The sequence below is a fragment of the Lathamus discolor genome, chromosome 4 (assembly GCF_037157495.1).
Source record: "Lathamus discolor isolate bLatDis1 chromosome 4, bLatDis1.hap1, whole genome shotgun sequence".
NCBI lineage: Eukaryota > Metazoa > Chordata > Aves > Psittaciformes > Psittacidae > Lathamus > Lathamus discolor.
Window position 1 is genome coordinate 122,546,305 of NC_088887.1, and position 27,887 is coordinate 122,574,191.

Below are 27,887 nucleotides of genomic sequence, written 5' to 3' on the forward strand. Positions count from 1 at the left end.
TATGGGACCCTATTTTGTGTAATTAGAGGCCTACCTAAATGGACTGGTCATTCAAAGAACTCCATAATGTCATTCTTTTTCAGTAATATTACCAATGCAACTGTGAAATCATAGTTTCATTTAAAATGCCACCACAAACCTCTGAGTTTTTATGTGAAACATTGCAAATGCAGGAAAATATAAAGAATTAGTTATCTTTAGGATAACTAAGTCCTTATTTGAAATTACAACAGTTACAAGGTTAATCTTGAGAATTTGGGAAGCAACAGGATGTCGTTATATACGTCTAAGAATGTTTCACTCTCTTTCCAAATTATAGGGATAGCCTTCATGAATATTACAGTAGTTGCTTCACTTCTTATAATTGAAAAAATAAAAACCAAAACCAAACAACTGTTTACTTGATAAACTTTCAAGACTGTTTTGTCTAATCTCAATGCCCAAACAAAACCCAAAATGTCAAAGTTTCATCACCATTTCTTTTCTCCAGCAATTATAGACTGCTCGTAAAATAGAGGTCTTGTGAACTAGAAGCACAGTTCTCTTGGTCACAGATCACTTGTCCCTTCATTTTATTAAACACTTCTTTCAGATCAGGGAGCAGGAAATTGTTTGCCTACTAGATGAGTCATCCCATAAGTCTGTTCTGAAGCCCTAGCTTGTGTGCCATGAATCTTATCCTTCTTGTTGGGAGTGCAGAGGAGTGTAACGGAACAGTACCCCACCTCCAAAATCTAATATTCTTATACATGTCATTCAAAGGATTAGTAGTCCTTTGAAATAGCGTTAAGAAACAGAACTAGGAAAACCTTCTTCAGAATCTGCACCGCTACAACGCTTATTTATTCAGAAAACCTACTTGCCTCTGCCTCCAAACACTGCACTTAGGATATATATTCAAAGTGAAGAACTAGTGTTCTAAGGTATTTACTATTGAGTAAAATTTAGGGTTTGCGTTTGTTTTTTTTGGGGGAGGTGCTTTTTTAATGAATTAGAAGTACAGAAAAGTAATCTTGGCTTTTGCAAGTTATAAAGAAAACCTTTAAGTGTAAAGCCTCAATGAATGGAAATAATTTAGGAGGTATAATGCCACAGATATCACTATTTACATAGCACTATCACACTTATATACAGGTCTAGACTCTACGAGTTAGCAAAATGTGGCAAAGTCAGTTTTCTTATCACATGCTTCTCCATTAATTCATAATGTGGTTGGCTATTGTCTTCTGAGCACTTTGGTATATAATGATGCTGAACCAGAATTCTCCTTTGCTATGAACTCCCTAACATGCTATCCTGTGATAGGTCATATTAGAGATCTAAAGTGACAAAGGCAGTCGTTGTGTCCTGCCACATTCTCAGATGAGGCTCCCTATAGGCCAAAACTAGATTTCTGTTGGAGTAGAGGGGTATGTCAAAACCCAATTCAGCATTGCTACCTCTGATGAGTTAGGTGTTTTCAAACACTGATCTGTGCTCACTGATAACTAGGAGATAATAAATCTGATTAATTCTTTGCACATAGGTCATTGAGTAGTGAGTGAAGACAATTTTACTCACGAATCCTACTACTGAAGTAGGGCAGCACAGCAGGGATTGTTTGTGACAGCCTTCAAACTATCAGTGTTCCCAAGAATGGCATTGCTTTCCTATTATCAGTTTCTCTCAGCAACTGACGTCTAATGAATACTTTGATATATTCCCTGAAAGGAGTTATTAGAATCCAAATTACAGAAGGATAAAATGCCTTGACATGTATCTGCTTCTATGGGGTTTTCAGACCCAAGTCCACAGTGAAGCAAAGGGAACATGTTCTCCTTTCTAACACTGTCAACCTTCACTATCACAAGCACGCAAAATTAGTAATTATTTAGCTACTGAAAAATTATGACAGATGATTAATTGATCACAAGGAGATAGTTCTCATGGTGCTATTAATCAGTATGTCATCAAGCAGATGGGGAAGATAAGCAATCTATATCTGTTACAAACCATGTAAGGGACACATTACTCCGTCAGCATGAAAAGGTCATTGTACGGCTGAAAGCAGGATGAACAGACTTAGCCAGATTGATGAGAGTGTTATTTTGTGTATTTACTATCAAGGGAAAAAAAAACCACCACCCTGTTTTATTTGTACAAACACTGTAAATAACTGGTTTACCAAAACAAAATGCTAAGAGCAGGTTGCTGAGCAGTCAACAATGCTTTAGACTTCTGTTGCTCAAAGATGACCAAATGTGTTATGGAGTAAAGAAAGACACTTTCTCCTCCCACATTGTGATGTTTTCTTGATAAAAGAATATTTTTCATCTGTGGTCTCTGGACATGACAAGACTCTATCTCCTCCTTGCCTGATGATTACCTCATTAAACACTGCTCATTATGTCTGTAGGAGAGGGAAGTCTGGTAAAGGAATGCAGGAAGAGGAGCAGGCTGAGAAGGAAAAAGTAAAAGCAATTATGTATGCTCTGCAAGCGGTGTTCTGATGACAGAAAGCATAAGTGGCATTGACTGTAGGAAAGCTTTTCCTTCCCTTACTCTTTTGAACTTCTTAGGTATGTTCGTGCCCAGCCACTTTGAGGTTTGCCTACAGAGTTAACAACAGGCAGATGTGATCTCTTTCTGCCTGTGTTTCAAGACAACCAGAAGCTATTGTGCTAATTGCATGGCAATTAACAATAACCTTGAATCAGGAGCTTATAAATACAAAGAATCTTTAAGAAAGATTAGAGCAGGGATGAAGGAGGCTTTGTATATCTACCAGGCACTGACAGCTGTGATACTTTTTACCTGGTGGGATCTCCAAGGACAGGCACGGTATATATCATGTTCTTGTGTGTCAAGAGTGCTGGGTAGCCAGGCTTGGTGGTGTTACAAGCATTGTCAATGCTTTGTGCCAGAGGCAAATAACATTCAGAAAGGTTTTCCTAGGGGTGTAAGTGTTAAATTTCTGGTGTATATGGATGCCGCTGCCTCCCTGATAAAAAATGCCTTTGTTTTTCAGGCTTTTCTCATCAGGGATCAGTGGTTTAAGACAAGGGAATCCATAAATAGTTATGTTTTAACTCATGCTTACCCAAGGGCCAGTTTTTTCCTGCAGATGAATCAATTTCAGCCACATGGATGTTGTACAGATGTGTTTGAGCTAATTTATCTTGCTGCAAAAGTTAATTAGCTCAAGCACATCAGCACGCTGTTGCAGATGTAGCTTCTAGATCTGGTTGCCACCCAGCTGGCTTGGGACAGTGGCAAGAAGAGCCTGAGCCTGTCTGCAATGGGTTTGCAATGCTCCCTGAAGTACTCCATAAAGATAGTCTTTTTTTTTCTTTTTATCCCTCAGTGTGACATTGTGAAGAAGTATGGACAATACATAGTTGTTATAGGCTGTAGAAAAGCTGGGTAAAGGTTTTCAGGTGTGATATACTCTACAGGTCACAAGGGTTTTTTAGGGGAGTAGGATTTCTGAAGTAAATGTAGAAAGAGAAGAAGAATTGGTTGGGCTTATACCAACCTTATTGGGCTGATAACAACCTTATTGGGCTGATGCCAACCTTATGTAGTTTAAACATGACAAGTGCAAGGTCCTACACCTGGGTCGGAGCAACCCCAGGCACAGCTACAGATTGGGCAAAGAAGAGATTCAGAGCGGCCCTGCGGAGAAGGACTTGGGGGTGCTGGTCAATGAGAAAATGAACATGAGCCGGCTTCAGTGTGCGCTCGCAGTCCAGAAACCAACCGTATCCTGGGCTGCATCAAAAGGAGTGTGACCAGCAGGTCAAAGGAGGTGATCCTGCCCCTCTACTCTGCTCTTGTGAGACCTCACCTGGAGCATTGTGTGCAGTTCTGGTGTCCTCAACATAAAAAGGACATGGAACTGCTGGAACAAGTCCAGAGGAGGCCACGAGGATGATCAGGGGACTGGAGCACCTCCCGTATGAAGACAGGCTGAGGAAGTGGGGCTGTTCAGCCTGGAGAAGAGAAGGCTGAGTGGAGACCTCAGAGCAGCCTTCTAGTATCTGAAGGGGGTCTATAGGGATGCTGGGGAGGGACTCTTCATCAGGGACTGTAGTGACAGGACAAGGGGTAACGGGTTAAAACTTAAACAGGGGAAGTTTAGATTGGATCTAAGGAGGAAATTCTTTCCTGTTAGGGTGGTGAGGCACTGGAATCTGTTGCCCAGGGGGGTTGTGAGTGCTCCATCACGCGGTGTTCAAGGCCAGGCTGGATGAAGCCTTGTGTGGGATGGTTTAGTGTGAGGTGTCCCTGCCCATGGCAGGGGGGTTGGAACTGGATGATCTTGAGGTCCTTTCCAACCCTAACTATTCTATGATTCTATGATTCTATGAATCCACAAGAAAATAGAGACCCAGTTGTTGTGTTTTGGTCAGACAGCTCAGCCCAGCAATTCATTCAAAGATATATATTTTTCCCTCTACAATCTTCACCTATTTTAGACATTAAATTAAAAAGAAATTATAAAAATCATTATCCTTATCATACTGCTTACCTCATCTTGAACTTCAGATCAGTAGACCATGATACTGGTAGATAGCTATCTATTTAAACAATTTATTTACTGATTCAAAAACATTTAGCTCAGTTTAATAAATAGAAATTTAGATTCTTTTCTAATAGAAAATATCAGTTTCACAGGCATTTTTTCACAGAAAATGGTTATTTTATAGAAGATGTATTTTTTCACTGATGGAAAATTTCCAAGCAGCTTTGCTATTTGTTTATATATTTCTATCAGACAATTTGTTTGCTAAGCATTTTACAAATATTTAGATAGAGATTTCTAAACTATAACGCCTTTAATCTTTCTTTCACTGTGGGAAGTTTTTACATATCTGCCACTCTGCAGTTGAATAACTTACATAGAATCATAGAATCATAGAATAGTTAGGGTTGGAAAGGACCTTACGATCATTCAGTTCCAACCCCCCTGCCATAAGCAGGGATGCCTCACACTAGATAGTTACACTTTTGTTCTTAGCCATTGTTGTTTGTCTTGACCTTTTCTTGTGCCTGGAGTCACAAAGAAGCTTTACACATTTTCTCAGATCGAGATAATGCAGCCAATAGTCTCATGGAGTTCACACATCTTTCTCTGGCCAGGAACACTTAAGTAAAGTAGTGGCAACTTGGCATAAAATTCTAATGAAAATGGTGAAAATACAAAATGCAATCAAAATTATAAAATAAAAGAGAGGATAGGAGAAAAAGCCTTTGAAGTCTAAAGGAAAAACTAATGATGAAGCATGTAAAATCAGGAGGTGACCATGTAAGCTCTGGCATGGATACAAAGTAGAATCATAGAATCACAGAATGGTTTGGGTTGGAAAGAACCTTAAGATCATGCAATTCCAACCCCCTGCCATGGGCAGGGACAACTCACACTAGAACATGTCACCCAAGGTTCTGTCCAGCCTGGCCTTGAACACTGCCAGGGATGGAGAATTCACAACTTCCCTGGGCAGCCCATTCCAGTGCCTCACCACCCTCACAGTAAAGAACTTCTTCCTTGTATCTAACCTGAATTTCCTCTGCTTCAGTTTGAACCCATCACCCCTTTTCCTATCACTACAGACCCTGACAAAGAGTCCATTTCCAGCATCCTTGTGGGTCCCCTTCAGATACTGGAAGCTGCTCTGAGATGACCACACAGTGACAGGAAATTCACCATAATCCACAGGACCAAAAAGGCTGCTAGCAGAAAGGAAGGGTTAGCACTGAGCACGTGGCCTGAGATTTGACAATCAGGGGCTTTCACCAGTGTTTCTCATACAAGTTTATATGTGACTCCTGATAAAGCAGGAGAAGGATTCATCTGCACATGTGGAGAAATTTGAACTTGTAAATGAATTTGCACATGAGTCCAGCACTGAGCTGACTTAAAAAGCTGAGAAAATTGTTCCAATTGAAGTATGTTTTTATTGTGTGCCTTAACCTAATGCAGTACAGATTCATCTGAAAATGCTTTGATATAAATCACAAAAAGAGTGAGCTCACTATAATGTCAGCTTTATAAACGTTTTTATTTCTCAATATGAAGTGTGTGTATATATATATAATATATATATATATGCCACCAGTGGAAAATAGACTACTAGAATGAATGTATTTTCTCTTTCAGTGGTCATGTTATCAGAGAACCATATGCATGTTGCACCTGCTTTATGCTGCTGTAATGAAATATACAGGACCTAATTCACCACTTGGTTACTCCAATCTAATACCTCTGTAACTCCACTGATATCTCTGTAATGGAATCAGAAGAGCAGAGGATAACAGACTTGTTATATTTGCTTAGGAGGATAAAAATATGGTGTATTTTTGAGCTGTTTAACTCAAACTTCTTCAAGTTGTCCAAATCCTTTCATATCAAAGACATAAACTTTCTAAGTAAAGATCCAGAGTGAATCACAATAACCACATTCTTGTGGTTTATAGTAAATAGTAAATTGGCTTGAAGCTACTTTGCTAATAAATGATACCCTGTTAGCAATGCAAAGGAATTGAGGATAAGTATGTTGCTAGGATTTGGAGCTAAGATATGGCTTCTATATTCATATGCTTTTCTGAAATATGTATAATGAAAGCCACACCATTAAGTTTAAATCTGCATGCTATTGAATAACAGGCATTTTTTAGTGAAATTCAGAAATTGGAACAAAATGTTAGTATATTTGGGAAAAAATCTGAATTTTATTCTTTCCAAAATAAGCCTTTAATAAGAAAATAGGTAGATAACTACTTAAGTTTGGAAATCAGGAGTTCTAGCTGCTGTATATTTTCTAAGGAGCAATAGGGCTTGTGTCCTTCTTTTGCTAGGGGCAAGCTTATACAAAACCACCAAAATTTCAGTTTATAATCCATCTGATATCTCAAGCTCTTAAAAAACCACCAACTGAGATGTCAGAAACCCCAGGGTGATGTGGCTTCAGGGGAGGTATAAACAGCAGGATCAAATGAACTTTTAAAAAGCCAAGATGCTGTTTTCCTGCAGCTCAATTTGCCCCTTTCTGAGCCAGAACATTACTTCTCAAAAACGGTGTTGTTTTGCTTTTTCTTTTTCATAAGCACCTGAGGGAGGTATTTAAATTTAATCACATTCAGGTTCAGCACTCATCAGGGTGATAGTGAAACAGGTGTGGATGGGGGAAGGCAGGATTTGCTGATTTGTGAGATCCTATCACTCAGCATCTGCTAGCCAAATTGCCAGCTAATCATCTGTGAAGAAAAAAAAGCCTTGTTTTGACAAGGAGAACATTTCATCACCTGTGGAAATTGCTTTCTGAAATCCATAGCCTCGAGCCCAAATCTCTGCAGGAACCGAAAGGAGAAATCGCCATCTGTCTTTCCAGTCCTTTCAGTCCTAGCAGGTGATTGAATGGATACCCTCATTGAAAAAATCCCTGTGTTTTATTAGCTAAACCTTGCTTTCTGCCCTGAAGGTGGCATTTCTTAGCACCCATGAAAGAAAACATCTGCTCTGTATCAGAAAGCATAGGAAACTTTACTTCTTGTTTTGGTCAAATTGTGATGCCCTGCTCTGTCCATTGTGCAACCTGGTCAGGCATGAGGCCATTCCAGTCCAGCAGCCAGCCTGTACCGATGCTAATGAGGCCTGCTGAGAGAGAAAGGTCATTAAGCATGTTTGAAATGTCTCTAAGTTGGATCTGGTTCATGCATCTCTGGCAAGGAGCACGGGTGAACCTGGGAAGCAGCTGTCAGTACCTGGCTGTAGCAAAATGTCCAGAGAACTGAAGAGTTTAACAAGTTACTGTGAGGACTTAGACATTTTTAATAGGAAAGTGAAACAAGGGCTTAAAAATAAAGAAAATAAAACCCAATCAGAAAACAAAAAAAAGCAACATCACACAGGTTCTTCCTAATGGTGAGGCACTGGAATGGGTTGCCCAAGAAAGCTGTGAATGCTCCATCCCTGGCGGTGTTCAAGGCAAGGTCGGACAGAGCCTTGGGTGACATGGTTTAGTGTGAGGTGTCCCTGCCCATGGCAGGGGGTTGGAATTGCATGATCTTAAGGTTCTTTCCAACCCTAACTGTTCTATGATTCTATGATTCTAATGGGACAAGTTTCATAATTTTCACATCACACTAGCATCTGCCTTTCAAGTATCTGCTGTTATTCACTGCCAAAGCAAAAATACTTTACTGTAAGTTTAAAAATTATTGTTCCCGCTCTCCACTGGTGGTAAGCTCTTTCACCTTTACAGGTACCAGCATTTGTGAAGAGCAAGATATATAGAAAGGGAACTTCATAGAATTATAGAATGGTTTGGGTTGAAAGAGACCTTAAAAATCATTCAGTTCCAACCCCCTGCTATGGGCAGGGACAGCTTCCACTAGATCAGAGTGAGGGAGCAGTCACGAATCCTTCCTCAGCAGTTTGTTGTGCTGTGTGCTTGTCTTCCTCTCTGCTTCTGTGTTGACACTGAGCAAGTGGTCCAGGTTACTGGTCGCCATAGTGCCTGTACTGAATGAGGTGTACAAGGAGCCTCACAGACCCTCACAATCATAAAAGAAAACAGAAAGGATGCAAGACTGTTGTGATGAAGTGCACGGTCCCTGCACTTTAGGCAAGCAGAAGTTTGAAAACACAAAATACAGGGAAAAAGGACAATCTGTGAAAGGTGTTCTTCTGCCACATTTGGGTAGATACAGATCGAACTGCCTGTGTGAATAAGAGCAATATGTAAATTTCCTAGCTAGTCTTCTGGGAGCCATCTGCTCCAGCCCTGCCTTTGTAGATTGATAAAGAAATAATCTCAGTATAGACAAAGTTCCTTCTAGAAAGAGATATTCCTTTCAAGAATTAAGGGTCAAGAAAGATAGTATTCCAGGTTTGGGGGCATTTCCTCACTCATCTGGCAAACAAAAGCTTGCCTGTTATTAAAAACATGAATAGTGCAACCAGGTAAAAAAGTCCTTACTAAAAATCACAGTCTATCTGCAGTTCTCAGAGAATAAATTACAACCAGAGACCACAGCGTGGGACTCTGCACTCTCAAGCTCAGTAGATTACTTAGGAACAAGCTGCTCTTAGATCTCACACCTCCAATCCTCCCTAAAACTGGGTAGGGTGGCAGACAACAGCAGTGTGGGACACGCGCATCCATGAATTTCCAGACACAAGATGCAGATGGGAATTGCACATGGAGAAGATTGCTGCTCAGAGCAGGTCACTCTTGCTGCTTTTCATGCTGCACACCCTGGATGAGCCTTTGAAGATTTCATCACTTATTTAAGTCTCTCCCAGAGTGAACTCAGTTTGATAAAAATACTGGATTTTTACATTTCTGGTTATAACAGAAGACCTCTGAAAATACTAAAGAAAGAAAACAGAATTAATACATTAATGTAGAGCAGCTTCGCAGCAGGAGTTGGTGTAAATAATGAGGCTGACTTAACGTAGTGGCCGAGAGAAGCAGATTACTATGGGTTTAGCAAAGACTATTCCTGACATTCATGAATGCAGCATATGCAAATACATTTATTTGATTGTTTCAAATACTCTTCACTTCCAGGTTAACTAATTTACGTTGTAAGCAGCCTTCTCCAAGGAAGACTCTAATGGGGAAAACATGAAATCTGTCTACTTAGTTGGTAACACTTCACCAAGGAAAGTTTAGTTTTGAAAAGACAATGTTACCAGTAATCTGGGTTTCTTTATAAACTCATTCTTCACTTCTTCTTTAAATAAGTACAAGGTTGAAAAAAGGTGACAGGTTATATATATTTTTATTAATTGTGTTTAAAAATTATCATTTAATATTCACACAATAGTCATAACTGCTACCTATATTTCAGATGCCTAGATTTATAGCATGCAGTCAGTTTAACTCCTGAATTCCCATTTTCTTCAGATCTAAATTCCTGTTTAACATAGCTCATGGGTAAACTGATGGATTTTGCTCCAGAGGCAAACTTCAGAAGGGAGAGATAGTCCTGTGGCTCACACACTCCTCTGTGACTCAAGAAATCTGATTGATCATAGTCCCTTTATTTCTTCATCTCAAATATCTCGTTTTTAGAATAGGAATAAGAAAGTTTTCCAAACCTCCCAGGAATTTTTTCAGGAAGTTACTGGATGAAATAGTACATAAATATTGTAGTTTTAGGCAACCAGAGAGATAAAACACCCTATTGCAAAACGTGTAACCAGCAGTAAAACTACATCGCAACAAGCGTGTTGCAGCACCATCTAGCTATCTTGTTAGGCAAGTCACTAGCTAGATAACATATAACCTGATCCTATCCTTGAGCAAAAAGCCCCCACAATCCAATTCTGTGTATTCTTTTCCAAATTAGTTGCAGAAGTTGATAGTGAAATATCCATACATATTTATACATTTTCAAATGACCAGTGTCAAAATGTATTAGTCCTCAAATTGGTGTCTGTGTCTTGGCTTAAGATGAAGGATGGCAGTGTTAACAGCTTGCCTTTCATAGTTGTAAAGATTTAGTAGATATGAGTGTAATGAAATAGTTTCACCATAAAGCACTGCTGCAGCTCAAGCCATGACATTGTTTCAGCAAGCAAAGTCAGCATGGGCTTTTAGAGCCTGGTACAGTATCTTTGAATATGCTTGCAACTATCCTTTGGTATGACTTTATTTTTGCTTGAACTCCCCCAATATGGTGCATTGGGGAGGAAGAGGGAAGTGTCACCACTGGATTACATTAAGGTGCATGGGGACTGGTTTTCCTAGGAAGTCGCTGTCTGTAAATGGCATCTCTACAAACTGCACAGAGTTTGAGAGAGTTGGAAAAAAGCAGATGCAGCATCTAAGATCAGTGCCTGTGAGCTTTGTCGAGATGAAAGAGAAAAATCATCAGATGAATAGCAGTTATCTACAATGAAGACAGTGGCACCAGGCACCTGGGTCAGATACGTGCCTTGTTCAAGTATAGAAGTCATCGTTCTCTCGTTATTGCTGGCTTTGGGGTGGCTGGTAGCCTACCTATGATGTTCTTCATGTGCAGCACAGGGGTTTTGAGGCCAGAGAGAATTTAAGGTAAAATACACCCAGCTGATTATTTTCCAATGATGTAACTCAATGAAAATCACATATAAAGAATAGTAGAGCTAAGAAGAGTCAACAGGTGAATGAAAACGGCTGACACAAATATTACCTGCTGTGCACCTTCTTCTGTGCTGATCTGGGAGTTATGCTGTTAATTGTTCTGGGTCCTAATCAAACTTCTGGGTCCTAATCAAACACCCACTGCATCCAACAAGAGTTTCCAGAGACTCAGATGGTCTGGGCCTTCTTCTGTCATTTACTCACTTGTTTCCTAAGCATTTATTCTAATTTAATAATTGAAATTGCATGGTTAGTACTGGGACCTGGCTACAAAACAGCTTTGAGGAATCTCTTCAGGCATCTGAAACAACTGGATTTGTGAACAGCTGAAAAATAAGTCACAGAATCATAAAATCACAGAATGGTTTGGATTGGAAAGGATCTTAAGATGATCCAGTTCCAACCCCTGTGCCATGAGAGGGGATGTTTCACACTAGAGCATGTTGCCTAAAGCTCTGTCCAAAATGGCTTTGAACACTGGCAGGGATGGAACATATAAAGGACATGGAGCTGTTGGAACAAGTCCAGAGGAGGCCACGAGGATGATCAGGGGCTGGAGCACCTCCTGTATGGAGACAGGCTGAGGAAGTTGGGGCTGGTCAGCCTGGAGAAGAGAAGGCTGCGTGGAGACCTCAGAGCAGCTTCCGGTATCTGAAGGGGGGCCATAGGGATGCTGGGGAGGGACTCTTCCTCAGGGACTGTAGTCATAGGACAAGGGGTAATGGGTTAAAACTTAAACAGGGGAAGTTTAGATTGGATATAAGGAGGAAGTTCTTTACTGTGAGGGTAATGAGGCACTGGAATCGATTGCCCAGGGAAGCTGTGAATGCTCCATCCCTTGCAGTGTTCAAGGTTGGACAGAGCCTTGTGTGGGATGGTTTAGTGTGAGGTGTCCCTGCTCATGGCAGGTGGGTTGGAACTGGGTGATCTTAAGGTCCTTTCCAACCCTAACTATTCTATGATTCTATGATTTACCACTTCTCTGGTCAACCTCTTCCAGTGTCTTAGCACCAGGACACCAGAACTGCACACAATGCTCCAGGTGAGGTCTCACAAGAGTAGAGTAGAGGGGCAGCATCACCTCCCTCAAGCTGCTGGTCACGCTCCTTTTGATGCAGCCCAGGATACGTTTGGCTTTCTGAGCTGCGAGCGCACACTGAAGCCAGCTCATGCTGTTTCTCATCAACCAACACCTCCAAATCAACCAACACCTCCAAGTCAACCAACACCTCCAAGTCAACCAACACCTCCAAGTCAACCAACACCCACTCAGTTCCAACACGTGACATCTAAACACTTGTTAATATGATTAAATATGCAATTAATATTTTAATTGATTTTTTTTTTCAAATAAGGGTTCTGTGAAACAACAGTAAGAATCTAGTCCTTATTTACTACATTGCTAGCACTATGTGGGGACAAACCAACAATAAATAAGATGCAATGGAGCCTTTAGTACTGAAGGAGGACTTTAATGGAAGCTGGCTTAGCACAGAAGCAGTTTATACAGCTCTGAGATCCATCTCTGCAGGAAAAGGAGCAGTTAAAACCCACCAACAATGTGTAAGCAAAAGAGTAACCATCAACTTCCTTCATGAGTTAAAACAGGAGACTTAGCCATAAAAACAAAATTACCTTGGATCAGAGCCCATTGATCTTTCTTTCTACTGGTATTTCTTTATGTTCTTGTATTTTCTTTCAAGAGAAACATTCCCTTTACTATTTTTGTGGTAGGATATTTATATTTGTTTGTTTATTTGGATGATACTTTAGTAGCCTTTTCTTCTCATTCTTCATGAAACCCACCCAACATCTGTGGCTATGTTGGGTACCCATTCATAGAGAATTAGAGCAGGGACAATTCTTATTACAGAATCACAGAATCACAGAATCCCAAGGGTTGGAAGGGACGTAAAAAGATCATCTAGTCCAACCCCCCTGCAAGAGCAGGGTAACCTACAGTACATCACACAGGAACTTGTCCAGGCGGGCCTTGAATATCTCCAGTGTAGGAGACTCCACAACCCCCCTGGGCAGCCTGTTCCAGTGCTCTGTCACTCTTACAGTAAAGAAGTTCTTCCTGATGTTAACGTGGAACTTCCTATGTTCCAGTTTACACCCATTGCCCCTTGTCCTATCACTGGATATCACTGAAAAAAGCCTAGCTCCATCATCCTGACACCTACCCTTCACATATTTGTAAACATTGATGAGGTCACCCCTCAGTCTCCTCTTTTGCAAGCTAAAGAGACCCAGCTCCCTCAGCCTCTCCTCATAAGGGAGATGTTCCACTCCCTTAATCATCTTTGTGGCTCTGCGCTGGACTCCTTCAAGCAATTCCCTGTCCTTCTTGAACAGAGGGGCCCAGAACTGGACGCAATATTCCAGATGCGGCCTCACCAAGGCTGAGTAGAGGGGGAGGAGAACCTCTCTTGACCTACTAACCACTCCCTTTCTAATGCACCCTAAGATGCCATTTGCCTTCTTGGCCACAAGAGCACATTGCTGGCTCATGGTCATCCTCCTATCCACCAGGACCCCCAGGTCCCTTTCCCCTTCACTACTTTCCAGCAGGTCAACCCCCAACCTGTACTGGTACATGGGGTTGTTCTTCCCCAGATGCAAGACTCTACACTTGCCCTTGTTAAATTTCATCAAGTTTCTCCCCGCCCAACTCTCCAGCCTGTCCAGGTCTCGCTGAATGGCAGCACAGTCCTCTGGTGTGTCAGCCACTCCTCCCAGTTTTGTGTCATCAGCAAACTTGCTGAGGGTGCACTCAGTTCCCTCATCCAGGTCATTGATGAAAATATTAAACAGCACCGGTCCCAGCACCGACCCCTGAGGAACTCCACTAGTCACAGACCTCCAGCTAGATTCTGCGCCATTGACCACAACTCTCTGCCTTCTTCCTTTCAACCAGTTCTAGTTATTGCTTTTTACCTACTGCAACAAGTATTTTTTTATGTTTTTCTTTTAGTTTTTGTATTTTATCCTGGGTGGAAATGATGCTGCAATTCTTGTCTTATGTATTAATTGCACTGAAACTGATATTTGTCATCTTCCACTTTATTTTCATGATTTTTCATATACATGGTGTCTTCCAACTATCAGTGCCAAAGCACAATGAAACAGGGAGTAAAACACTCTTACACCAGCAGAGACATCCCTGCTTTCAGAGCGCTCTCATTTTTAGTGTTGGCATAGCCCACTCAGCCCAGTTCTGGTTGAGGAAGAAGCAGAATACACAGGATTGATTTTATTTGGAGAAATAAAAAGTTATGTTGAGGTGTAGCTACTAATGAACAGTTAGGAAAAAGAGGTGTGTCTTTAGCATAGTGTTGAGAGATAATAAATCTAAGCAGACTTTTGCTTGTCATATGCTTTGCTTTAGCTCTTTCAAGCCCTCATGATACAGAAAATTTTTGTTAAGAATGGAAAAGAGGCAGATTATGCAATTTGGAGGGCAGTTGCTCTTTCTTTCACTTTACCTCTTCACCTAAATTTACTCTAGGGGGATCTTCTCACCAGTTCTAGATGGTGGAATCAATCGATGACCACTGCATAGTGCATTACTCATCTCAGTTGTGGACCTTTGAAGTCCACATCGGCCTAACTTTAGTGCTAGGAGGCAAGAGATTTTTCTGAAGATAAAAACACCACTAGCTACAAAACATATCTCATATGTTACGCAGTCACTCTAGACTTCTGCAATTAGCAGTGAGAATAGATATGCTGAATTGTCCTTTGGCTCTGATTCTCTACTCTTGACCGTAACTTGGTACAGCTACAGGGTTGCCTTAGGTGCTTCAGACAGTTCCTTGAATTTAGCTGTGATTTGGATATTAAACTTCAAACCCAAAGATCATCTATGGGGATAAAAGCACTTCTGTTCTCCATGCTTGTTCAGAAGGTAAAAATGTGAATAATTCTATCTGTGCATCTTCTAAGTTTGCATGATTCTGTCTTGTCCTTAAATGCAAACTTCACAATAATGGAATGCTATTGCCCAGAGAAACTGTGGGCTAAAGTTATTTCACAGGAGAACAGGGAAGAGGTGAGTTTTGTATAGGTTACAGAACTGATGAAGATTTCCCAGTTGTCCTTTAGACAAAATTATTCCCATTCTTCATGGAATTTAATTGCCTTATGCTGTTTTCATTTATGTTGGCTCCAACTTCAATGTCTTCAGTGTACCTGTTCCTCTCAGGAATCTGCATGTCTGAAAGAAAAAACAACCTCCTGGAGTCCTTCTCCCTTCTTGAAGAGCTGAGATATTTAAGTATGAAATCTGTGGAGGGTCTCAGCAGGAAAATACAGAATATATGGGTCACCTAAAAACTGATTCCACTAATGGCATGTTACAACTATGTAATAGAGAGTCTCAGTTTCAAAGCTTACTTTCTTTGCTCTATATAAGCAGTAGGTTTTAACAGCTTCCTCTGTGTAGATACTGTTATTGCACAGAGGTCCTCTGCTGTCAGGCTAACTATAGGATTATAGATACTCAAAATGCATGTAATGTCAAATTCTTCAGCCACTAAAACGTTGCGCCTGAGGCATTACAAGGCTCATTCATTTCAAATTTGGCGATTCACATTGTTGCACTGCGGTTAGCAGAATTCCGCCACATTGCATTGGAATTTTCTGTTCCAGCAGCAGGTTTCCAAGAGCAGAACTTACATTGTAAATTATCCTGATTTACTGAAGGTTACGGTGTGATGAAAGGGGGCAGCGTGCTTAAAAGACCACCTGTTAAGCAAATCAGAGCGCTACAGGGGATATCTTTTCTGGGCACTGAACCAAGGAATGACCAGTATTTGTATGTGAAAATGCTACTTATACAATGAAAATATTGTCCCAACAATTTAAGAAGCCAGATAAATCCCATATCTAAATATAAGACAATGCTCTTCTTTTGGGAACGGAGGTAAGGGCAAGCCTGTAAGTGACAGATTGTCAAGCCTGTATTAACTTTGAAGTTCATGGCTTTTATGGGTTGAAGAGATTAATCTTTTAAAATAACATTCATATTTATCATTCTCCTGTAGTTAATCTAGTGCACAGGAAAGCACTACAGTAAACATACATATGGCTAACAGCAGAGGAAATATTTCATATGTGAGATCTCAAACGACCAAAACCACACTATTTGAGCTTGTATATATGACTCTGTTCATTCATGCGGCAGCAATAGTTTAATTCAGTGCTATCTGTTTTATTAGATTTCATTTGTTCTGCGTTCACTAGTGCACAAAGTCCCTGACTGCATTTGAGGAGTTGTGGGGTTTTTACATTGTTCAAGAATACTGCTTGACAAGACAGCCCCTTAGTAAAATTGGTGCTTTGTGGGTTGAAATGAAGATCAAATAAAGCATTAATGTGTTTATCTCCAATTCTGGTGCGATTTTTCCTTCCTAACAAGAGCATACAGATCTCCACGCAGTCATGCACTAAAATGATCAAAGGTCTGTCTTGTCCCCATACTGTAGCTTTGCCAGTGAACAAGACTTTAGCATCATGTTTAATAGTTACTAGTGGGCTTTTCTGCCACTAAAGCATTTAATAACTTTCTGAGCCTAAAAATAAGAGGAAACCTGCCCATTAGCAGGAATAATGTCACACTTCCCAGTGCTATCCACAGAAGTTGTTGTCTTAGATGCTTCCTTCTCAGCATCTGCCTTTTTTGCTTTTATCGTCTTCTGTGTCCAATTTTCCCATCTGATAAAGTCCAATTTCCCTTGTGCCTTATAGGCTAGCATCTAGTTGGTGGAAATAGCGTATTAAGCTGTGCACTAGTATGTAGTGAAGAAGCTTTCCAACAAATTATGTCCTTGCTAACTGTGTATGTTTCCTCTCTCATACTCATCTTTATGTCTTCTGTAATGCTACATTACAGGAGCACAGCAGTAAGAGAGGAAAAGGCCATTGTACTGGGCTATAAGTCGGTATAAGGTACAGGTTTATTGTATTTAGTACATATGTATAAGACATGGATTCAGTTTTGAAGCAAGAATCAACTGCTCAAAAGAGGATTTCCAAGACAGATATAGGATAGAAGGGATGCACCAGCCTGCAAAGACTATTAAAATAAAAGTCCCATGAGTGTATTGAGTGATTCCTTATTTTGGGGGTTAGTTTCACTAGTCTTTGGCTGGAACAATCACTGGTTCCGTGCTGTCACAGATAAACTCTAGGGGATGTTGCAGAGTGACAAAGCCCTGAGCCTCATCCAAACCAGGAAAGAAATCCTACTTGGTCCTCAAATCACACAACCACTCACAATAGAGTGTTCATTAAAATTCTCATGCCATGAGATGAAATGGAAGATTTCAGTAGCAACAAAATGGCCTTTGAACATCTGAAAAGAGCTTAAATTGAGGGGGAGGAGATATATGCACACTAAATGTGTATATTGTTACTTCTATTTGGATATTCTTTCCTAATAAAAATAGCCTTACAAGCATTATTTCCAAAGCATGCACATCTCTTGTAAGTAAAATTACTTTCAGAGCAAAGTGTATTTTATGCAAAGAGCATCTCAATCACTCTCTACCATTAATCAAATTGAGCTGTCAATGTAAAGGAGTTGCATGCCATGTAAATATACGACTGCTACTCCAACAGTTGCCAGTTGTTGATGTCTGCTGATGCACAGCATGAGCTGTGCAGGCTTGCGGCTATCCGTGCTTTCATGGCTTTTCACAGTGACCCCATGCTCAGACGTCCCTGGCTTTCTGCTTTCTTTCAGGGTTATAGAGCCAGCTTCACCTCCAAGCTGCTCTGTGGGTAGGAGAGGTCCTTGGTCATTCAGGAAAAGAGCAGGCAGACATCATTGTAATGGCATTAAAGGAAACAAGAACTGTTTCCTTTGAGCAACAAATTATACCAGCATTAAGCAACAATTACTGTAATGAAAATTATTGAAGCAGCAAGGTATCAGACAAGCTGCGTACATCTGGTCTGTTCATCTGCTTCCTTGGAGAGCGCTTCATAGACAGAGACTAGCACTAGTGTTTTTTGTCATATTTTACCAGAAGGAAAGCAGAGGAGGCTGCTCTCCCTCATAAGGTTCAATTTTAGCTTCTTGAAGGAAAAAACCCTCCTGAAGTGTAAACACATCCTTGTTTTTCTGTAAGTACAGGCTTTGCGTCTTCATGTTGTAATTGCAGCAGATGTAAGTAAAGTTAGATTGAGAAAATCCAGGTACCGCAAGAATAAGTCTTTAATCATTTAGTAGTTGAGAGCGTCGTAGGAAGTCCCATGCTGCTAAAAGATGCCATCTTGTAAATGAGATGTAAATTGGAGGTCGTGACTGTTTGTGATCATTAAAGATTATATGAAGAATAGTGGTGATTAACTCTAATGTCCTGCCAAATTCTGGTGTGAATAATTATTTTTTTTCAAATAGAGAAATTCCCCTTAGAACTGCAGTCAGATTACTCATCACCCGTGTCCCACTGTTTGGTAGTGTAAATTGCTAGCTTTCACTTCTTAAATTAATACAAGTTAATGGCTATCAAGTCATATGAAAGCCTTCTTTAAGCTTTCAGCTGGCTGAACAGGCAGCTTGATGCTTCTTTGTGTGTTAGGCTGAAGGAGTTTAATACCTTACAGTCTTTCCAGCCAAACTGCAATGCTGGACAACACAAATACTCTTAAGTCTGCTTCTATGCCATAGTTTCCACCACTGTTGAAGGAAGTCAGTGGTAACTGGACCTGGATCAGGACAGATTACAAAGTACTTGCACAGACCCACGCATGAAGTTTAGCTGCAGGAGCAGGAATCAGTGTCTGACACATGCTGATGAAAAATATGGCTTGGTGACAGGGTATAAAAGTTAGTACCCAAAATAGTTATGTGTACTGTATGTGCATGTGTTTAGTATGTGTACTGTATCCCAAACAGTCACGTGATTATTCCATAGGGAAACCTTTAGGGGTGATACCTGACTAAAAAAAAAACAACAGGAGGGGAAAAATAGCAATAACATAAAAAAGAGCACCATCTTCTAGTATATTTGGTTGTACAAGGACCAGACTTTTTTGTTTCACATCTTAGATTAGGGGAAAAGTGTTACCAGTTTAGTGGAGACATGAGTGGGTTTTTTTTTTTTCTTTGTTTCAAAATAGGTTCTGATGAAAATGAAAGAGACTTATGCATTTCCTCTTGATGCTCCTTCTGCTTTTCATCTCCTCATAATTTTCCCTTGTCCAAGACTGGTTAATGGCTCAAACTGAAATGTCATCCTGTCACTGTTAATGTCACTATTTGAGCCAAGAGCCTATCTCTGACTAATTTTCTAATATTACCTCCAGACTAATTCTGAACTCTTAAATATGTGCTTGAAGATAGTCCCTTGATTAAATACTCTTCTAAAGATCAGATATTTATGAATTTCAAGGATCAGATGTAATCCACATTCAATTTAATCAGATCCAAACTACAGGGACTACAATAGCTAAGGGCAGACAAAACCCTGTCTGTCCACAGTGGGCTAAAGTGTTGCCTATGTACTGCAGAAAACTGGAACAAAAAGTGATGATGTGCAACAAATGCTTTTATGATTTGTATATTCAAGATTAATTATGACCTTTGGCCAAGATGTCATCCATCTGTGATTTACATTCTGTGTATGTTTTAATCCTGCTTCTATGATCTCTATATTCCCATTATGAATAACCTGACTTTAATAATTTCAGGAAAAGCCAAGGCTTTTTGCTCATAACCTGTTCTAAGTATTTTTATTGCTAGAAAAATTACATCTTTTAGTTATTGTCAGCAAGATTGAAAGACCTGTCACTGTTATCAGATATCTTCCTTAACACTATGGAATGCCTGATTCACTTAGAATCATAGTATCCCAGAATGGTTTGGGTTGGGTTAGAAAGGCGTTTTCTATTATAAATGATCTCTCTCTCGGCACTGCACCTCGAATACTGTGTTCAGTTCTGGGCCCCTCATTACAAGAGAGATAGTGAGGTGCTGGAGCAGGTCCAAAAAAGCTGGTGCAGGGTCTACAACACAAGTCTTACAAGGAAAGGCTGAGGGAACTGGGATGCTTAGCCTGGAGAAAAGAAGGCTCAAGCGGGACCTTATCTCTCTACAACTACCTGAAAGGAGGGTGGAGAGAGAAAGTGGCTGGACTCTTGCAAGTAACAAGTGATAGGACAAGAGGAAATGGCCTCAAGCTGCTCCAGGGGAGGTTTAGACTGCATATTAGGAAAAATTTCTTCACTGAAAGTGTGGTCAGGTATTGGAACAGGCTGCCCAGGGTAGTGGTGGAATCACTGTCCAATGGAAGTGTTTAAAACCCATGTAGATGAGACTCCTAGTGACATGGTGTAGTGGTGGTTTTAGCAGTCCTGGGGTAAAGGCTGGACTTGATGATCTTAAATGTCTTTTACAGCCTAGCTGATTCTGCCATTCTGTGACCTAAAAGCTCATCCAGTTCCAATCCCCTGCCATGGTCAGGGACTCCTTCCATTAAAGCAGGTTGCTTCAAGCCCCATCCAACCTGACCTTGAACACTGCCAGGGATGGGGCAGCCACAGCTTCTCTGGGCAACCTGTACCAGCGCCTCAGCGCCCTCACAGGGAAGAGCTTCTTCCTTATATCTAATCTAAATCTCCCTTGTCTAAGTTTGAACCCATTACCCCTTGTCTTATCACTACAGTACCTGAGGAAGAGACTTCCCACCTTAATAAGACATACTCCTGAAATTTCATACTCTAAGTGGCTGTTTTCCAATTCTTGATTTGTTTCTTATGACTTCTTCATAATCCTGATGTATTAATCTTCCAGGGATGATGCTGGTCCTTGATTCAGTATCCTTGTAGTGGTCCTATAAATGCTTTTCAGAGGGAAAATTTTAATTCCTAAGTTTTCCATTGCAGTCTTCATACACTTAAGGACCAAAATTTTTTCCTGCAGATTTTAATGCTGAAATTATGATTTATGTTGAGTTCCACAGTAAAGATGTTCAGAACAGGCTTTCAAGCTGAAGTCTCCTGATTCTTCACCCTGCCCAGGGAAAGATATAGGGACTCACTTCTCCAATTGCCCTAGAACCATGTTTGTTTTCTTCACTGTGTAGCCCTAGACTGCAGAGGAAATTTCTACAGACAGCAATGAGCAATTCATGAGCAGAAACTTCAATCCCAACATTGGAGCAGGTGGCATTTTAAGAGGTAATCCTTGTAGACTTATCTAGAGAATAGTCAATATTAATAAACCAAATCAAAGGGTGATCAGGTAGAAAAATAAGAACTCCAGTCAGAAATGTGCATTAAGTCTGACAGGACTGGCTCACAAAATACTTTGGGGATATTGTGTTGCCGCAGCTCCCCTTAAAACTGTTCCCGTAGTAGCCGCACATGTGAATCTCCACTCCATGGAGTATCCAATGGTTCATTGTTGCACCTTTGCCAACAGTTGTTTGTGAGCTGGAGCTTGGACAACGAACAGGTAGTGAATCTTTCTGTTTTGGTTTGGTTTTGGGATGGGATTTTTGTTCGGTTTTGGTTTTGTTTCCTGAGGAAAATATTAGCATTTGCACTGGCTTATTTTAGTATTCCTACCCAAAGGTGGAAAGTCAATATTTATGGAGGACTAGTACAATGCCTTCCTTCTGTGATGGAGAGCTGACATTAGCATGTGAACCCGTTCTTGAAGACAGGAGTTTTGTCAGTGACTGCAGTGAAAAACTGTGGTCTGACCCAAGTTTATGCAGCAGGCAATAGCCCTATTTTAGGCTGAAAATACTTTCTTTTGCTTTAATGTGTAAATCAGACTCTCCATCTCTTGATTTACATATATGGGATACTAAGCAGGGTGGGTTGGTGTGCCTTATCTTTGTGGAGGGGTATAAATATGCTACAAACCTATGAAAGGCAGCCGTTGGTAGATTTTCTTTTCTGGGTTATATTTCATCAGCAGCTTTGTTAAGTTCTTTGTGACATAGAAAATTTGCATGGGTACACATAAAAGCGCATTCAAAGAAATCTCTTGCCTCATGTAATATCTTTTCCTGCAAAATGTAACTTTCAGTGTAAGAACTGATTGCTTTGACTGATAACTTAATGTCCTTTACACTGCAATTCAAGAAATAGATCTTGAATCTCTCTGGATGGAGGGCAAAAGGAAAAAGAAAAGCTTTGTCTTCTTTAGAGGAAAATACTATTTACTACTAAGCTTAGGAGATGTAATGCAGCATCTTTTGACTTAAAGCATTAATACCTGACTGTTCACGGAAATCTTCCTAAAAATGCATGATGGTCTTGCATGACTTTGTTTATCCAGACCCATAATTTTTCATTCCAAATGATATCATTCCCCCCCTCTGTCTTGGAGCTGTCTTTTGCCTCACTTTTGGAGGTAGATGTGCTGCCCTGAATCAGTGCCGCACCAGGTACACAGCTGAGGGGTCAATTGCCCTGATTGTTACCAGACTGGATCAAATAGAAAATGCATAGTACTTCATTTAGCCTTAATTAAAATAAGCAGTATGTGTTCTCTGTTCCAGGTGAGACAACCTGATGAAAAAAAGCAGCAGGTAATCATTATGAAACAGGTAAACAAGGCACTGCTAGAGATGCAAAGAGAATAGCAGAAGTTCTTAAGGATAATACATTAGCATTAGGGAAAGAGGAAAGTGGTGTTTGTTGTCTAATATCTCTTCAGGAACCAATTAATGAAATGGAACTTTCTGTTCTTCCTGCCTTTCATATAGACATAAATGTTTAAATATGTGTCAGGAATTGAAAATTCATGTTCAAAGACAGAATTATGACCCAGGTAAATAGCAATCTAAAGCAAGAAATATCAACATAGTGACAGTCAAAAAACTAGTTAGAGCAATTCAGAGCCACTTTGTATTTCCTGATAAGCAAATGAGCAAGTGATAAAGAACAAGTTGGATAGAGGGTAATAGTTAAGGACTCAAAGTCTTGCTGGTGGCCAGTTACATGTGGCACCAGTATCAACCCTAAAGGGCTCATACTAGTCTGTCACGCATCATCAGTGATCTAGACCACAGGACAGAAACCAGTTTCAGCAGGCTCATGGTTAACATCGAACTGGGGAGAATGCTTAATATACTGGAGGGCAGGGTTGCTCTTCAAAGGCATCTTGGCAAGCTTTAGGAGTGGGCTAACAGAAACCTCACGAAGTTTAACAAAAGCAAATGCAAAGTTCTGTATCTGGAGTTAATCCCATACAATAATACAGAATGGGAGACAACTGGCTAAAAATCTCCTTTAAAAGGTCCTGGGAATTCTGATGGACAACAAATTGAATACAAGTCACATTGGGCTCTTGATGATGAAAGCTAACTCCATAGTGGTCTGTATATACAAAAGCATAGCCAGTTGGTTGCAGGAAAATATTATTTTACTCTCTGATACTTGTGAGGCTGCATCTGGAGTACTGCTTATGTTGGGTCTTCCCAGCATAAGAGACAAATTGACTAACTGGTGCAAGTCCAGTTGGCTGAAGGGCTTGAGTACACAATGTACAAGGAGTGGCTGAGGGAGCCAGGTTTGATCAGTCTGAAAACAGATGGTAATGGGGAGGTTTTGTCACTATCTTCAAACACCCAATAGCGGGTCACACAGAAAGCAGAGCCAGGCTCTGAGGGAGACAGTGAAAAGATAGGAAGCAGGAGGCACAAATCATAGCAGGGAAAAAGGAAGGAAGAATCTCCCACAGAGTTTGTGCATCTCCATCTGTGGAAATAATTCATAACTGAAGTGGAGAAGGCCCTGAGCAACTCCACCTAAAGCTGAAATGAGCTCTACTTGGAGCAAAGGCTGCCGTAGCTGACATCACAGTTTCCTACCAATCTAAATCAGTCTGTTATTCTACCTAATTCAGATACATATTGTTCAAATGACATTCTCAAAGGTGTGAATTAAAGGCTTTATTGCTGCAAAGTATTTTGGCATCAGTACTAAATCCAGGTGTGAAGGTACTGCTATAACCTAGAAATAGGCACTTATGTGCTGTCAGTAGTAAAAGGCCCAGTTCTGTCCTGACATTTTAGAAACCTTGGTATTTGTATTTGAGCAAGTGAATACAGGAAGAAATGACTCTCTAGATAGCGATAACTGAAGAGCAAAGCTATGAAGTACATATTGAGTGGGAGAAATATTCTCTAAAATTCTTGCCTCTGATATTTCTTGTTTAATTCTGCTTCCTGGAAACCTCAGGAGATAGGGAAGGCAGGGAAGGTGCAACTCAGAAAACTCTGAACACATATACCTACTATAAGGTAATGACAATGCTTTTGGGCTAGTTACCAATAGCTAGTATTTTAGCATGGTCCAAAAGATGTACAGAATTGTAGGAAATATCATAGTCAATGCATACACAGAAAGCAAACTGTGGGACATGAAAGCAGAAAGCAGCAGAAGGCAGTAGAGAAAGACAGAAGGAAAGCAAGAAGGCAGACCATACCATTTGGCAAGCATAAAGGAGATTATTGAATCTAGTGGACTGTTACACAAAAAAATGCTTTTATTGCTGAAAGTTACAGAATGCACTGAGAGCTTAGGAGGGAAATAAATTGCAGGAGTTTCACTTGTGATCTGTGTAGTGTAACTTTAGCCAGAGAGTCTGATAGGGAGGTCACAGAAGTGATATCAAAATTGCTATTCTGCAGCTGTTCTTTGTTTGTTTCTTTTGTTGTTGGTTTTTGGTTTTTGGGTTGTTTGGGTTTTTTTAACAACAAAACCCCCATAAACACCCACACCAGTAGCACTTTTCCAGTGATTGAATCTGCAATTGGCCTCAGTGAATAAAACATGTCTGTATCTGTCTTCATTAGGACTGTGTAACAAAGCACAGATGGCTCAACACGTTCAAGGTCTGGCCTCCCCTGCAGTTATCTTTGGAGGAGGTCTTCTTATGAATTAGACTGGTTTCTGAAGTAAGCCCCCATGCTGCTACATAGAGAAGGACTTGGTCTCTACTGCAACTTCCTGTCTCCTGCCTCATCTGTATCAATACTGTCTTTTGATACTGACTTGACCCTGTCCAGCTTAGTCAAATCACTGTTGCTTTACTGTAGTGCCTCCTGTTTTGTCTATGTGCTTATCTCTAAATGTCCTATTGACATACAAACCAAATCCCAGCTTCCCAAGTTTCATTCAAAATTGTAAATTGTATATATTCTCCCTACATTTCCATCACCATCACCTCTTCATGCTTCTTTTTTTCTTTGCCAATTACACCAGGCTTTTCTCTTTCTTTGATGTCCAAGTGGGTGTTCTCAACCCCTCTAAAGCCTATCCACTTCTTAATATGAGCTTCAGAAATTAATTTCCATCAGCCTGTAGGGATCGTTAGTCACTACAGCATTTGTTAAAAGCCCTAATCATTCTTGATTCCAGTAAAAGGCCAGGCCACATGGAGAATTTTCCCAAAGAGATTTATTTCATACAGTTACAAGAGAGATCTTTGGAAACTATTACTGACTTTGTTCTTCCTCATCCCCAGCAGTGGTTCAGCAACACACAACAGTAGGTTTTCTCCACGCCAGCTGTTTGGGGACTTACAAAAGTGGGTAAGCCAGACTGCTTGCATATGTTTCAGAGCTGATCCCTTCCTATTTAACCTCCCAGCTAGAAAATTAGTAAATACAGCTTCATCCTTTAAGTTGCCAAGCACTTTGCATTTTGGATCAACAATTGCAAAGTCTTTGAGGATGGTAACATTTGTTTCCTTGGCACCTCTATTATATATGCAACTATTTGTAGAACTTAAATTATCAATGCATTCTCCAAGCTGTGTGTGTGTCCAATTTATTCCAATGACAAAAATAAGGTTAGTGGAAAAATATCTCATAATGCTTTTAAGCAGGTTGTGTTCATACTGGACTTCTGTTTGGTTACAGCTGAAAGATAATATCTGAATTCTTCCTTCAAGAATATTTTTTGAAGATACAGCCTGTAAAGTTACCTGCTAATAGTTAGTTGCTGATAGTTGTTATAGATGATATATACTGTGTTAATCCTCATTTATTTCATTCCAGCTACGATGTTATTGCAATTGAACTATAAGTGGAAACCAGGACAGATATTTGTACCCTCATTTGTTTTTGAAATTCTGAGATTTTTCTTATTTTCTAAAGTGAAATATTTAAGACCTTTTTCTTCTCTCTACTAGGAATACCTTCCGAGTAACCTCTTCTTTGCAGCACTTGCCTAGGATTTCAGAAATCCAGTTTGTCAAATTTGTATCAGTGAATATAACAGTTTTGAGAATCTGTTTCTTATTGGTGTAGAATTACTAAATTATTGGGAAAATAGCAGATCATTCTCTGGCTTTCCTTTTTAATAGGAATTCCAGTGTATCAGGAGAAAACTCCCCATGAAAAGAAAAATAATCCAAAAAGGTTAAAGATACAGTCATAAAATATTAGTTTTGATGGTGATTCGGAGAAAACTCCAGGAACAAACTTGCCAACAAAGTTTTCAAGCTGACAAGCAGGTATTCTTTATTGCGGCGCCGGGAGACACGGGGGATTGCTCCTCCTAACGTGTGTCTCTCTGTTGCTCCACAAGCTGTCCTTATATAGTCCCTGGGCATACATACATTACATCATTTTCCAGAAAGTTCCCCGCATGCGTACAGAATTGTGGTGGTGGTCTCTGAGGGTCGTTTACTTCTTCCAACAATCTTCATCACTTCTGGTAGCCTTTGGAGCACGCGCAGTAGATGCTCATACCAGTTTAATTGGTTCGTTAGCACCAGAGACATAATAATCCTCCTATCCTCCTACTTATCAGTTAGTTTAACTGTAGCCCATCCTGGACACCTGCCATTCCCAGATACTCCTTATCCCTGTGTCCTGTTCCTCTAGACTGTTTTTCTTAAAACTCTGTCAACTATAACAATTTATCTTGTACAAGAATGCTCAGTGTGTTCTCTAGCTGCACTCTATTTTTTTTTCTATGTATCATGCACTTTAGTAATTTTCCATTGCTACTCTTACAAAGCCATCAAACTTAACATTACTTAAAACTGATTCTAAAGGTTTTTTGTGATTTTCTGTCCCCCTTGTTTCAATGGCCAGACTTTTCTAAAGGAAGAGTTGGTAGAAAAGTATTTTCTACAAGGAACTCAACAAAGCCATACCAAATGGTTGACTTGTGCCCAAAAAGCACTTGCTCAATGACATCTCAGTCCTGTGGGCAAGTTAATGCAAAGCATGTATGCACGACCACTGCAGTTATCTCAATAATTATTCAATTATAAAAGTAAAGAATTTTCCTATTTTTCTATTATGAACGAATATAGAGAATTGCAAACCAGCACTGAATTATTGCTGTGTGGCAACCACCTCAAAAATTCCACTCAAAGATATGAGTGCAAAAGCATATGTCATGTTGCTCTCTGTCACAGTGACGTGAAGACTGGAAAGCTGTTTGTACTGTTAACCAATAACCATCACCAATCTGCAATATGTTGCACTGTTTATGAATGCTTGGTGTGTTTCGCAGCCTTCAGAAATGTAGGAGAACATCTATTCCACCAAAACCAGCATAAAAACATGTTTTGAATCCTGTCAAATACACTTTATGTAGGGGAAATATGTTGGCTGCCTCAAAGCTTCTATAATGCAGAAGACTCATTAAACAGTCTTAAAGACTTAAGTGAAATTTAAAAAGCTCACAGGCCTTGTGAGTGAGTTTTGCAATTAAAGAGCCAATTATGAGTTCAGTACTGCTCCCATTGAAGTCGTTGTCAATGCTGGCATTCCTGTTACTTAACAT